The following is a 14,437-nucleotide window of genomic DNA, read 5'->3' on the forward strand; positions in this document are numbered from 1 at the left end:
AGCACAAATGTTTCAGGAAATACAGCCATTAAAAATGAACAACAGAGTTCCTGATATTGGAATCTGTTTCCTTGTGCAATATTGGAATTAGAATCGAGACAGCTTTGCCAACAGATTACCTAATGCAAGGGATCAGTTCCATGAATCTGAAACAACTTCCATTTTCTGACTTGCTCTGCAACCAGTAAAAGGGCCTTGAAGGCTGCCTTATTTTGTTATAGCAGCGAGACTACTTAAAAAGGAACTGCATTTTCTTCCACTTTTTCCACTTATCTCCTTGTGCCACATACCTTTCCTGATGTGGCTGGAGATCTATCTTGCAATAGCACATATGTCAGGAGCTCATCCAACAATGTGTTGTTTTAGAGCAGCTCATTGATGAGCCAATATGGGAAATGTTCTGCCAGTTTTGGTTTCGTGCAATGAGAAGAGGATAATTAATACTCTAGCTGTGAGAGATCATCTAGGATAATGTGACCATAAGTGACAGAATTCTTAAACACAAAAATGCTGGAGAAACATAACAAGTTAGTAGCATGTGCAGAGAGAGAAGCAGAATTAAGAGAGTCCAATATGACTATTTTTCGGAACATTCAGGTATTCCCCGTAATCCTTGAACATCTTACTCACTGAAATTATTTCCAAACCCAATCTCTACAGTAAACAGTTCCACAATTTCTGGATAGAGAGTAAGTTACTCATTTCTATCACCACTCCCGGGGTCGCACTGTTACCCAGACCGCCTGTCTCCGACAAACCCCCAGCCCCCTTTGCCAGCACCACCTCCCATGGGGCGTTGCGGTGCAGTGGTAGTGTCTCTACCTCTGGGCCAGGAGGCCTGGGATCAAGTACCACCTGATCCTGAGCTGTGCCACAACGTCTCTGAACAGGTAGGTTACTGTCCGGGGGTAGATGGGGGACTAGATAAGCACCCTCACCTCGCTAATCCATATAACATCTCCCCCTCCATCTCTATCTCTATCTCTCTTCACTTCACCCCTCACCCTCGCGCTCACCTCCTCATCCGCCACAGCTCCGCCGGGTTCTCCCTGCACCCGCCCTCTCTCCCGATTGGGCCAATCACGTGTCACATGGTCTGCAACTGGCGTCGGCGAAAAAGCCCGGTCTCGCAGAGGGGAGGGGCTAGGGATCGGAGGGCGGGGCCACGTCTCTGTCGGGCGCGGGGGACCTTGCGAGGGGGTGCGGTCAGATTTCGGGCAAGGGGCTGGGTCCGGAATCTGGGGGCGGGGCGGATGGACGGTGGGCGGGTTCCTGCGGCCAGGGGCGCGGCGACAGCGTGGAAGGCGGGGTCGGAGTTGGGCAGGGGGCGTGGACTGAGTCCGGGTATGGGTGGAGCCTGAATCAGGGGCGGGCGTTTGACAGAGGGGTGGGGTTAGGAGGGTGTTACCTGTTGGGGGAGGGAATGAGCGAGTCTTGTGGGATCCAGGTCCCTTACCCAAAGCTAGGTACTGCCCTACTTTGTGGTGCCAAATAGGAGGAATTCTGTGCTCTCAATCAGCATTGCAATTAACTCAGTGTTAACACACCCACACCAGAAAGGTGGGAGGTCAGCCAAAAGATATTTGAATAAAACACCTGGCAGTTAAGAAGAAAACAGTTGGTTTAGATTTTCATGAAACAAAGAGCTGCAGATAGAGTCACAGAGCATAGCATGGAAACAGACCTTTCAGTCCAACTCGACCATGCCCCTTAGGTCCATTTTAAATATTTCCCATCTCACCTTAAAACCCTATTTTGGGACTCCCCTAACCTGAGGAAAAGACATTGCCGATTCACGATGCTACCCCTCAACCTCCAGGGAAAATAGTCCCAACCTATTCAGCATCTCTGTATAGTTCAAACCCTCCAATCTTGGCAATATTCTTGTAATGGGCAGCACAGTGGCTCAGTGGTGGATGGCTCGGTGGCTCAGTGGTTAGCACTGCTGCCTCACAGCACCGGGGTCCCAGGTTCGATTTCAGCCTTGGGTGACTGTGTGGAGTTTACACATTCTCCTGGGTTTGCTCCGGTTTCCTCCCACAGTTCAAAGATATGCAAGTTAGGTGAATTGGCCATGTTAAATTGCCTATAATGTTAGGGGCATTAGGCAGAGGGAAATGGGTCTGAGTGGGTTAGTCCCCAGAGGGTTGGTGTGGACTGGTTGGGCCAAAGGGACTGTTTCCACACTGTAGGGAATCTAATGTAAAAAAAATCTTTTCTGAACCCTTTCAAGTTTCACAGCATCCTTCCTATAGCAGGGAGGGGTAGTGCAGACTGGAGGGGCTGAAATGGTCTCTGTCTACACTGTACGGATTCTATGCCGGAGGGAAGGAGTCTTTTTCAGGATGGCAGCCAATGACTAGTGGAGCTCTGCAGGGTCCATGTTAAGATGTTATACATTAATGATATAGATGAAGGAACTGAGGGCAGAATGGCCTACTCCTGCACCTATTGTCTATTGTCTATTGACATTCTGGCTAAGTTTGCAGATGATACAATGATAGATGGAGGGTCAGGTAGTGTTGAGGAAGCAAGGAGGCTGCAGAATGACCTAGACACGTTAGGTGAGTAGTAGACAAGCAGGAGGCTGGAAGAACACAGCAAGCCTGACAGCATCAGGAGATGGAGAAGTCAACGTTTTGGGTGTAACCCTTCCTCAGAACTACACATAAAGTTGGTGGAGGCAGGATGGTGAAGTGGGGATGGGTGAAGACAGGTAGAGGGTATGGTTGTACCCCCTATCTGTCTTCACCTATCCCGACTTCACCACCATACCTCCACCACCCCATTTATTTGCAGCTCCCCTTACACCCACCCCCAGTCCTGAAGAAGGGTTACACCCGAAACGTTGACTTCTCCACCTCCTGATGCTGCCAGGCTTGCTGTGTTCTTCCAGCCTCCTGCTGGTCTACCTTGGATTCCAGTATTTGCAGTTCTTTTGTCTCTAACAGTATTAGATGAGTGGGCAAAGAAATGGCAGATTGAATACAATATGGGAAAGAGTGAGATAAGAAACTTTGGGTTGGAAGAATATAGGCACTGGCAATTTTCTAAACAGGGAAAAGTTTCTGAAATCTAAGCACAAAGAGACATGGGAATCCTAGTTCAGGAATTTCTTAAGGTTAACATGCGGGTGCTGCATAAGACTCCGGTCAGACCACATGTGGAATATTGTCAGCTGTTTTGGGGCATGTATTTAACGAAGGATGTGTTCACGTAGGTGAAGCCCAGAGGAGGTTCATAAGAATGATCCCAAGATGAAGGACTTGTAATATGAGGAGTAATTGAGGACTCTGCGTTTGTACTCGATAGAGATTAGAAGGGGGAATCTTGTTAAAACTCACAGAATATTGAGAGGCATGGACAGGGTGGACGTAGATAAGGTGTTTCTACTGATAGAATAAACTAGGACCAGAAAACACAGCTTCATGGTGGCTCACTGGTTTGTTCTACTGCCTCACAGTACCAGGACTTAGGTTCGATTCCAGTCTCAGGTGATTGTGTGTGGGGAGTTTGCACATTATCCCTGTGTCTACATGGTCCAGTTTCCTCTGACATTCCAAAGATATGCAGGTCAGATGAATTGGCCATGCTTAATTGCCCATAGTGTTCAGGGATATGTAGGTTAGGTGCATTAGTTGGGTATATATAGGATAACAGGGTAGGGAATGGGTCTGGGTGGGTTACTGTTCAGAAGGTCAGTGTGGACATGTTGAGGCAAAGGGACTATTTCCACACTGTAGGGATTCTATGTTTCAGAGTGGATGGACAAGCCTTTAAAACTGAGCTGATCTTCAGACAGATGGTGGTGAATCTGTGGAACTCATTGCCACTGAAAGTTGTGGAAGCCAGGTCATTGGGTATATTTAAGACAGATAGATAGTATCTTTATTATTAAAGGGACCAAGGGTTACGAGGAGAAGGTAGGAGAATGTGTTTAAGAAACATATCAGCCAGATTGAATGGTGGAGCAGACACGATGGGCTTAATGGCCAAATTTTGCTCCTTTCTCTGGAGCCTTATGGACTGTATCACGCTTTATTTATGTACATTGCAACCCACTCTATGGGGCAAATTGTCCCAGGCTTTCTCCTTCCCCATTTAAGGAAGTGACTGTGGATTTTTTTTTATAAATTAAAAGAACTATTCACATTTCAACAAAGCTTGATTTATTTTTATTACAATGCAACTGTCCACAGTATCTAGTCTTGGGGTGAACTTTAGATCAGGCTTTAGTTTGCCCTATAGGACTTATCATTTTTAATTTGTTTACTGATTTTGATGGAAGGAGATTGAAATATGTTCCAAGTCAGAATGGTATGTTAAATGGATGGGATTTCCACACATCTGCTGCTGGCTTTATCCTTTTACATAATTGAGATCTCAGCTTTGGGCGGTGCTGTGAAAGCAGCTTTCACCAGTTGCTGCAGTGCATTTTGTAGATCGGACATTATGCACTTAAGATGTGGTGGTGTAGTTCCAACAAAGTGGGCAGCATTGACCTGAATGCTGTGAAACTTTTTAAATCTTACTGAAGATGTATTCATCCTCGCAAATAAAACATATTATATCAGGCTACTGTTTTTAGATTAGATTCCCTACAGTGTGGAAACAAGCCATTTGGTCCAACAAGTCCACACTGACCCTCCGAAGCATAACCAACCATCTGACTAATGCACCTAACACTATGGGCAGTTTAGCATAGCCAATTCACCTGGCCTGCACATCTTTGGACTGTAGGAGAGAACCAGAACATCCAGAGGAAACCCATACAAACACAGGAAGAATGTGCAAATTCCACACAGACAGTTGCCTGAGGCTGGAATCAAACCTGAGACCCTGGTGCTGTGTGGCAGCAGTGTTAGCCACTGAGCCACCATGCTTTATGCTTTGTAAATGAAAGACAGGCTTTGTGGAATCAGGAGATGAATTACTCACTACAAAATGCCACTCTTACAACCAGCCAAGCATGTCTACAATGTGTTCAATGAACTGTGAATTATTATAGTTTGCTAAGCTCCTTTTAATTTTCTTTTTGTTTCAATTCAAAAATAACCAGCTGCAAAGTTTTAGATCACAAGAAGATCAAAGGATAGGTTACCACACAAATATTGGTGCAAGTTCTTAAGTAAAAATGTGATACTGTTATTAAATCAAGAACAGCTACAAAGTTTAAAAGTTAAATAGACAAAAAAGTTATTTGTGGAGACAGTGAGGTCTGCAGATGCTGGAGATCATAGTTGAGAATGTGTTGCGGGAAAAACACAGCAGGTCAGGTAGCATCTGAGGAGCAGGAATGATTTCTCAATCCTGATGAAGGGCTCCACCCTGAAACGTCGATTTTCCTGCTCCTCGGATGCTGCCTGACAAGCTGTGCTTTTCCAGCAACACACTCCCAAAAAGTTATTTGTAAAGGTCAAGTCAGTTTTATTATCGTTGCAGGCTCACGATTTCTCTTTTGAAGTGAAGTGTTTGCAAATCTGAAGTTAAAATTTAGCAGCTGCAGTTGCTTCATTAGTTGAATAGTTGGAGGCTGCTTGTATAGGCACACTAGTAGAGCAGGCTGAGAGAGAGTGAGACAGAGAAAGAGGAAGAATATACAGTATCATGTTGCTCCCTAGTTCTGCATCTGCAGATTGGTTTCAGTGCTTGTGGATTGCCTAGAGTCTTCCATGTGTTGTTAATTTCTGGATCAAACCTTTCGCTGAAACTGACAAGTATATTTTCTGAACATGATGCCGTTCAGAAGCCTTCCGGAGAAATTCTGACTTGAAAATACAGTTTCACAGCTTTATACAGGTCAAACCTAAGATGGCAGCTATGTTAACTATTGGTAATTCTGGCCCACAAATTAATCAAGTCAGTTGGAGTTCCTTGTGGGATTTCTCAGTCCCTTGCTTGTTGTCTTAAAAGCCTTGATTTCTCATACCTCTAAAAATATTGTGTTGTCCAAAGAGGTATTCAACTTCCAAGTGGCTCCTTTCTCTAGTTGCTCTTCAGATAACATATACACTAGAAAGTCTGCCTTTTGGCTGACTGAAATTAAGCAATAGGGATAATCATGTGATGACTGGCAGCTATTGTTGTATCTATTATGTCAAATTAGTCTTCTTTTTAAAACATAAAATATTATACATAGACAGTCATGATTTCATTCTCAGACCTACATTTGTAGCCTTACTATTTGTGTGCTGATCCAATAGTTTTTCAGGTCAAAGATGACTGATTGGAATTTGTTGGTGGGAGACTGAGCTGTTAAATATCACAGAAAGGTGGCTAGATTGTCTCCTGTTGGCAATGATCATTGATTGAATTTTCCATAGAGCAGGCTCATAGGGCCAAATAGCCTACTCCTGCTTCTGTTACTATGATACAGTGAAGGATATCTTCTATCACTTTGCTGATGATTAATAGTAGGCTGGCAAGGCAACAATTGGATGATTTGGAGTTGTCTTCATTGTTTTTTGCCAAGTTATACTTAGAGTCATAGAGAAGTACAGCATGGAAACAGACCCTTCGGTCCAACCCGTCCATGCCAACCAGATATCCCAACCAAATCCAATCCCACCTGCCAGCACCTGGTCCGTATCCCTCCAAACCCTTCCTATTCGTATACCCATCCAAATGCCTTTTAAATGTTGCGATTGTACCATCCTCCACCACTTCCTCTGGCAGCTCATTCCTGTGTGAAAAAGTTGCCCCTTAGGTCTCTTTTATATCTTTCCCCTCTCACCCTAAACCTATAGTTCTGACTCCCCCAACCCAGGGAAAATACTTTGCCTATTTATCCTATCCATGCCCCTCACGATTTTGTAAACCTCGATAAGGTCACCCTTCAACGCTCCAGGAAAAACAGCCCTCACCTGTTCAGCCTCTCCCTATAGCTCAAATCCTCCAACCCTGGCAACATCCTTGTAAATCTTTTCTGAACCCTTTCAAGTTTCACCACATTTTTCCGATAGGAAGGAGACCAGAACTGCACGCAATTTTCCAACAGTGGCCTAACCAATGTCCTGTACAGCTGCAACATGGCCTCCCAACTCCTGTACTCAATACTATGACCAATAAAGGAAAACATTCCAAACGCCTTCTCCACTATCCTATCTACCTGCGACTGCACTTTCAAGGAGCTATGAACCTGCACTCCAAGGTCTCTTTGTTCAGCAACACTGCCTAGGACCTTACCATTAAGTGTATAAGTCCTGCTAAGATTTGCTTTCCCAAAATGCAGCACTTTACATTTATCTGAATTAAACTCCATCTGCCACTGTTCAGCCCATTGGCTCATCTGGTCAAGATCCTGTTTTAATCTGAGGTAACCTTCTTTGCTGTCCACTACACCTCCAATTTTGGTGTCATCTGCAAACTTACTAACTATACCTCTTATGTTTGCATCCAAATCTTTTATATAAATGACGAAAAGTAGAGGACCCAGCACCGATCCTTGTGGCACTCCACTGGTCACAGGCCTCCATTATGAAAATCAAACCTCCACCACCACCCTCTGTCTTCTACTTTTGAGCAGGTTCTGTATCCAAATAGCAAGTTCTCCCTGTATTCCATGAGATCTAACCTTGCTAACCAGTCTCCCATGGGGAACCTTGTCGAACGCCTTACTGAAGTCCATATAGATCACATCTACCACTTTGCCCTCATCAATCCTCTTTGTTACTTAAGTAATTTTCAATATTCAGAGTAAATGTCAGTGTTATTGTTGAACAGGGACAGCTTGGCTCGAGAGGGTTCGATGTTGGGCCCGCAACTGTTCATGACATATATAAATGATTTTAACTCGGAGACAGAGTTTAACGTATCCAAGTTTGTTGATGACACTAAATTGATTGGAAAGGCAAAATGTGCAGAGGATATGGAGGGTCTGCAAAGAGATTTAGATAGGTTAAGTGAGTGAGCAAGGGTCTGCCAGTTGGAATACAATGTTGATAAATGTGAGGTTATCCATTTTGGAAGTAAAACTAGTAGGTCAGAGTATTATTTAACTGGTGAATGATTGCAGCATGCTCTTGTGCAGAAAGATTTAGGAGTGATCATACATGAATCACTAAAAGTTGTTTTACTGGTACAATAGGTAATCAGGTAGGCAAACAGAATATTAGCTTTCATTGCAAGAGCAGGGAGGTTCTGCTGCAATTATACAAGGTGTCAGTGAGGCCGCACCTGAAATATTGTGCGCAGTTCTGGATCTCCTTACTTGAGGAAGGATATATTTGCTTTGGAGGCGGTGCAGAAGAGGTTCACTAGGTTGATTCCGGGGATGAGGGGGTTGGTGAGGTGAGGTGAGGCTGAGCCACCTGGGACTGTACTCACTAGAATTTGGAAGAATGAGAGGGAATCTTACAGAAACATATAAAATTATGAAAGGGATAGATAAAATAGAGACAGGCAAATTGTTTCAACTGGTGGGTGAGACTAGGACTAGGGGACATGGCCTCAAGATTAGGGGAGGGTAGGTTTAGGACAGAGATGAGGAGGAATTGCTTTTCCCAGAGAGTAGTGAATCTACGGAATTCTCTGCCTAAGGAAGCAGTTTAGGCAGCTTCATTAAATATATTCAAGATTTAGTTGAATGGGTTTTTACATGATAGGGGAATTAAGGGTTATCGGGATAATGCAAGTAGGAGGAGCTGAGATGATGGATAGATCAGCCATATTCTTAATGAATGGTGGAGCAGGTTCGTTGGGCCAAATGGCGTACTCTTGTTTGTAATACTATGATCTATGATACGATGGTTTCAGGACTGCAATCAACATGTTTCCAGGTACTGCAGCTTTCAGTATATCCATGTGATCAGCCAGTTCCATCATCAAATTGCTTGAAGACTGTCAATTATGATGCTGGAGTTCTCAAGACGGGAGCAAGATAAAACATCCACTGCAACTTGTAGAAAGTCAGATTGAAAGGATGGACAAAGTTTATGTCTTTACATAGATATCAAATGTGATAGCTGTGCTTCCCTTTATGGCTAGTGCTTAAAGATATTAGGCAGAAATTCTGCATTGACACTGGTCAGCTCCTGATATCATTTTGACAATTAAATAGCCAATTTGCTGCTATTTTTAGCAGCCTGCCCAATTTACCATTTGTCATGTAGGTTTCATGGGTGTGTGGGAATAACAGTAGGACTGTCTTGAGGTTTTCAGGTTGGGCTTACACTGAGGAGCACAAAACTGTTTCAGAATCTGTAGGAGAGGTCAGAGCAGTCATCTTCTGATCAAAGATTGGAACAAAAAAGTGCCAGCAAGCAAATTTAGTAGATAATAGGAATGGTAAGTGAATAATTGGCTTTTATTTCAAAGGGAATGTAGTATAAAAATAGGAATATTTTGGTAAGGTCTGGGGAGAAGGGGTTTGGGTCAGAGTTTGAGTTAGAGAGTTATACAGCACAGACACAGACCCTTCAGTCCAACTCGATCACACTGACCAAATATCCTAAACTGATCTAGTCCCATGTGCCAGCACTTGGCCCATATGCCCTTCAATCCTATTCATATACCCATCCAGATGCCTTTTAAATGTAATTTTACCAGCCTTGATCATATCCTCTGGCAGCTCATTCCATACATACACCACCCTCTGCATGAAAATGTTCCCCTCAGAGGGCCCTGTTAAAGCTTTCCCCTCTCACTTCAAAACCATGCTCTCTCGTTTTGGATTCCCCTACTGTGTGAAAAAGATTTTGGTGATTCACCCTATCCACGCCCCTCATGATTTTATAAACCTCTACAGGTCATGGCTCAGCCTCTGAGACTCCAAGGAAAACGGCCCCAGCCTATTCAGCCTCTTCCAAATAGCTCAAATCCTCCAACCCTGGCAACACCTTTGCAAATGTTTCCTGTACCCTGTCATGTTTAACATCCTTCCTGTAGCAGGGAGACCAGAACTGAACACACTATTTTAAAAGTGGTCTCATCAATGTCCTGTACAGCTAGACCATGACTTTCTACCTCCTATACTCAATGCATTGATCAATGAAGGCAAGTGTAGCAAATGCCTTCTTCACCACCCTTTCGAGTTGCAACTCCACTTTCACAGAACTATGCACCTGCACCTCTAGGATTCTGTATTCAGTAACACTCCCCATTTCTGATAAAGGCCATATGCCCGAAATGTCAACTCACCCACTCCTAGGATGCTGCCTGATCTGCTGGGCTTTTCCAGTGCCACTTTTCGACTCTGATCTCCAGCATCTGCAGTCCTCGCTTTCTCCCTACCATTAAGTGTATAATTCCTGCACTGGTTTGTCTTACCAAATGGGTCAGATGGGTGGAAGAGGGTGTCAGGTCCTAGGAGGGTTGTAGCGGGTCTCGGTAAGGTGTAGTTGGATTGCATAAGATAAGTATGGGGTCAGGATTTAGACTACATAATTGAGGCCCTACTTCTTCCTGAATAACATTTTAGTTAATTTCATTGGAACCGTGTAGAGTGTTCAGTTTAAATGAAGACTTTCTGAGGGTTCCAAGCATCGGGGAATTGACGAGAAGGAAATTCAGTTTCCTGCAATTCCTTCAAAATGTGCTGGAATTGGGTTTGCACAGGGACCTCTTGCGCAACTCCCAACTATGCTGCAATAATAACTGTCTGACCAGCGAAGAATCTGCTCCTCATTACTGATTTTGTCCCACATAAAAATTTGTGCAAATGTCATAAATATCAGTATAATTTAAATTACTGAGATTTAAGGCTTTTCCTGTAACTTTACTGGAATAATAATACATTCGTCTAAAAATTGAGAAATCACTAAATATCTTTATGTTAAATATTAAGCACCAATATAATAAATATTCTTGAATTATGACAAATAAAATTTTGTCATCTCATGGGGAATTTTTAATTGTGTGTTATAAAGACACAAATGAGTTTCAGAGTGTTCTGTCTTTTGCATTAACTTAGCAAAATGGAGAATAACTGCCGATAGAAAGACCAAACGGACCCACTAGTTTCAGAATGTAAGTTTGGAGGCTGCCTAAATCCACCAAATCCCCAACCTTGAGGGAGATGTTGGCTTTCCCAATGTTCAAGAAACAAAGATGAGCAAAGTTCAAGCTCAAAAGTGGAATGACAATCAGGCAGAGAGCCTCTTTACTCAGTTTACCAATTTCCAGCTTGCCTCCTTGGTCAGGGCTGTTTTTCCACCCAACATCAGGTTTTAGTTGAAACTGGAAGTGGATAGATTGGAGGTAGGTTCTGGTTTTGTTACATTTTTAAAAAATGTTTACTTTCATTATCTGTCCAAATAAGATTTTTTAACCATAACTTCCTCCTAAAATGTCAAAACTGAAGAATAATAATGAAACTAGCAAAGTATAAGTGGTTAATTCACTGAAGTATTAGTGTTCCTAGGCATGCATCCCCATGGCCTTCTAAACAGTGAAGGAGGGTGTAGGTTTGATAGCTGCTGCCAAAGAAGCTTTTGCCAGTTGCTGCATTGCATCTGATAAACAGCAATGTGCAGCTATTCTATGGCAGGAGTGGAAGGGGAAACTTAATGATGCATTCATGAAAAATAATTTTTAATGAGAGTTCAGTTAATGGTTACTTTTAATTTAAGTCTTCTGTTCAGATTTTGTATTTTTGAGCATAATTTGGGTATAAAGGTGTATTTTGGTGCATGAATGACCGCACTTAGCTTTATTTTGGGGAAAGTCTGATTTTCTTCAACATTCCTAACCTGACCTCATTCTTCTCTGACTTTGTGTGCAGTCCAGCAATCCATAGACTGGTGTTTATGCCAGCATCTGTGGCAAATTTGCAGGTGGGAGTGGCTTTTCATTGGGCAGGAGGGAACCAGGTAAGGAACTCGCTACCATTTTGTCTACACCCCAATAATGTTTGTTATGGGAAAGCCAAATGTGGGCCTTCACCCCGCCAGCTCCAAAATTAAACCGGAAGAGGGGTGGGCCTGTCATCACAAGGGAAGCACAACAAACCAAGCTGTGGGGCTCCCTCATTCGAAAGCACACAGTTCCTATTCAAGGAGCCATAAGACTGTAAGACATAGAATTAGACGGCCATTCAGCCTATCGAGTCTGCTCCACCATTCAATCATGGCTGATAGTTTTCTCAACTCCATTCTCCCACTTTTTCCCAGTAACCCTTGATCCCCTTGATACTCAAGAACCTATCTATCTCAGTCTTAAATATACTCAATCACCTGGCCTCCATAACACTTCTGTGGTAATGAATTCCATAGATTCATCACTCTCTGGCTGAAAAAGTTTCTCCATATCTCCGTCAAAAGGTCTTCCCTTTACTCTAAGGCTATGCCCTTGGGTTCTAGTCTCTCCTACAAATGGAAACATCTTTTCAACATCTACTCTGTCCAGGTCATTCAGTATTTTGTGTGTTTCAATTAGATCCCCCACCTCATCCTTCTAAACTTTATCAAGTATAAACTCACCATTCTCAAGCCTTCCTCATATGTTAAGCTTTTCAATCCTGGGGGACCATTCTCATGAACCTCCTCTTAACATTCTCCAAGGCCAGAAATCCTTCTTGAGATATGGGGTCCAAAACCGCACGAAATACTCCAAATATGGTCTGACCAGAGACTTACAGAGCCTCATAAGTACATCCCTGCTTTTATATTCAAGTCCTCTCAAAATAAATGCCATAATTGCATTTGCTTTCCTGACGACTGACTCAATCTGCTAGTTTACCTTGAGAGAATCCTGGACTGGAACTCCCAAGTCTCCTTGTACTTCAGACTTCTGAATTTCGAAAATGCACCTTGCTTCAATTCTTCCTACAAAGGTGTATGACCTCACACTTTCCCACACTTGCCACTTCTTTGCCCACTCTCCTAACCTTTCCAAGTTTTTCTGAAGCCTCCCTGTCTCTTCAATGCTACCTATCCCTCTACCTATCTTTGCATCATCTGCAAACGTAGCCAGAATACCCTCAGTTCCTTCATCTAGATCAATAATGTATAAAGTGAAAAGTTGTGGTCCCAACAATGAGCCTTGCAGAACACCAAATGTCACTGGCTGCCATCCTGAAAAAGACCCTGTTATCCCTACTGTTTGCTTTCTGCCAGACTGCCAGGTTTCTATCGTTCCATCTAACACCATGGGCCCTTATCTTACTCCATAGCCTCCTGTTCAGCACCTTGTCAAAGGCCTTCTTGAAGTCCAGGTACTTAACATCCATTGGCTCTCCTTAATCTAACCTGCTCATTAATTCCTCAAAGAATTCTTACTTTTGTCAGGCATGACCTCCCCTTGATGAAATCATGCTGCCTTTGCCCGATTTTACCATACACTTTCAAGTATTCAGAAATCTCATCCTTCACAATAGATTCCAGGATCTTACCCATGTTTAAGGTTAGGCTAATCAGTCTGTAATTTTCTGTCTTTTGTCTTACTCCATTTTTAAACAGGGGTGTCATGTTTGTGATTTTCCAGTCCTCTGGGACTCTCCCTGATTCCAGCGATTCCTGAAAGATCACCACTAATGTCTCCGCTATTTCTTTAACCATCTCTCTTAGATGTCTGGGGTATGGTCTATCTGGTCCAGGTGATCTATCCGCCTCAGGCCATTCAGCTTTTCTAGCACCTTCTCCTTGGTGATGGCCACCATACCCAGCTCTGCCCCCTCACTCTCCTGAATGTTTGGGATATTAACACAAAATAATTATTCAGTTCCTCAGCCATTTCCTTGTTCCTTCCTACAATCTGTCCAGCATTATTTTCCAGCGGACCAGGGGCTAGGATGAAGGGGTCTACTGAGCACTACACCCACTGCCCCTGCCGCCAACCTCTAACATCTAATGTACTTAACTTCAGCAGAAAATAGAGAAAAGATAGCACTTCTAACTTAGTAATATGTAACTTAAACAATATCATTCAACTCCAAATATACACACTGCCATTCACTATTGACAGACAAAACTGTATATTATAGGTAGAAAAGTATTATAGTCAGGGTTAAAAATGTAAAGATCAAAAGTCCAGACTATCAAGTGCAAGTTATTTTCCTCTCAGTCCCTTTGATTTTAGCAATGATGCCACAATGCTGTTGGCTGTAGAGCGACAATATCTCTCATTGTCTTGATAGTTGATCTGGTGGATCTGTGGCTCTTATTAGAGTCTTAGAGTCACAGAGATGTACAGCATGGAAACAGACCCTTCGGTCCAACCCGTCCATGCTGATCAGGTATCCCAACCCTATCTAATCCCATCTGCCAGCACCTGCCCCTATCCCTCCAAACCCTTGCTACTATTTGTTTCAGAATTTTAGCATCTGCAATATGTTGCTTCTATTCACAATATTTGCGATGCAGTCTCACCAATGTCCTGTATAACTGAAGCATAATATCTCATCGTAAAAGATCATATTAGCTTCTTGACTGTATGTTGAACCCGCATGCAATGTTCGGGTCCATGCACATCAAACTGACTTGGATGCCCATACAGTGGCTTG

General features: G+C 43.2%; 1 protein-coding gene across 1 annotated transcript in view; it reads right to left on the minus strand.

Annotated features, from left to right (window-relative positions):
• LOC122539986 (progranulin-like) overlaps positions 1-1,301 on the minus strand; it is a 106,459-nt gene extending 105,158 nt beyond the window's left edge. Inside the window, exon 1 of the mRNA XM_043675243.1 lies at positions 1,017-1,301. The gene's annotated coding sequence lies outside the window, so the exon portion shown is untranslated. The remainder of the gene's footprint in view (positions 1-1,016) is intronic.
• Between the last annotated feature and the right edge of the window lie 13,136 nt (positions 1,302-14,437).

This window comes from Chiloscyllium plagiosum, chromosome 33 (assembly GCF_004010195.1).
Source record: "Chiloscyllium plagiosum isolate BGI_BamShark_2017 chromosome 33, ASM401019v2, whole genome shotgun sequence".
Taxonomy (NCBI): domain Eukaryota; kingdom Metazoa; phylum Chordata; class Chondrichthyes; order Orectolobiformes; family Hemiscylliidae; genus Chiloscyllium; species Chiloscyllium plagiosum.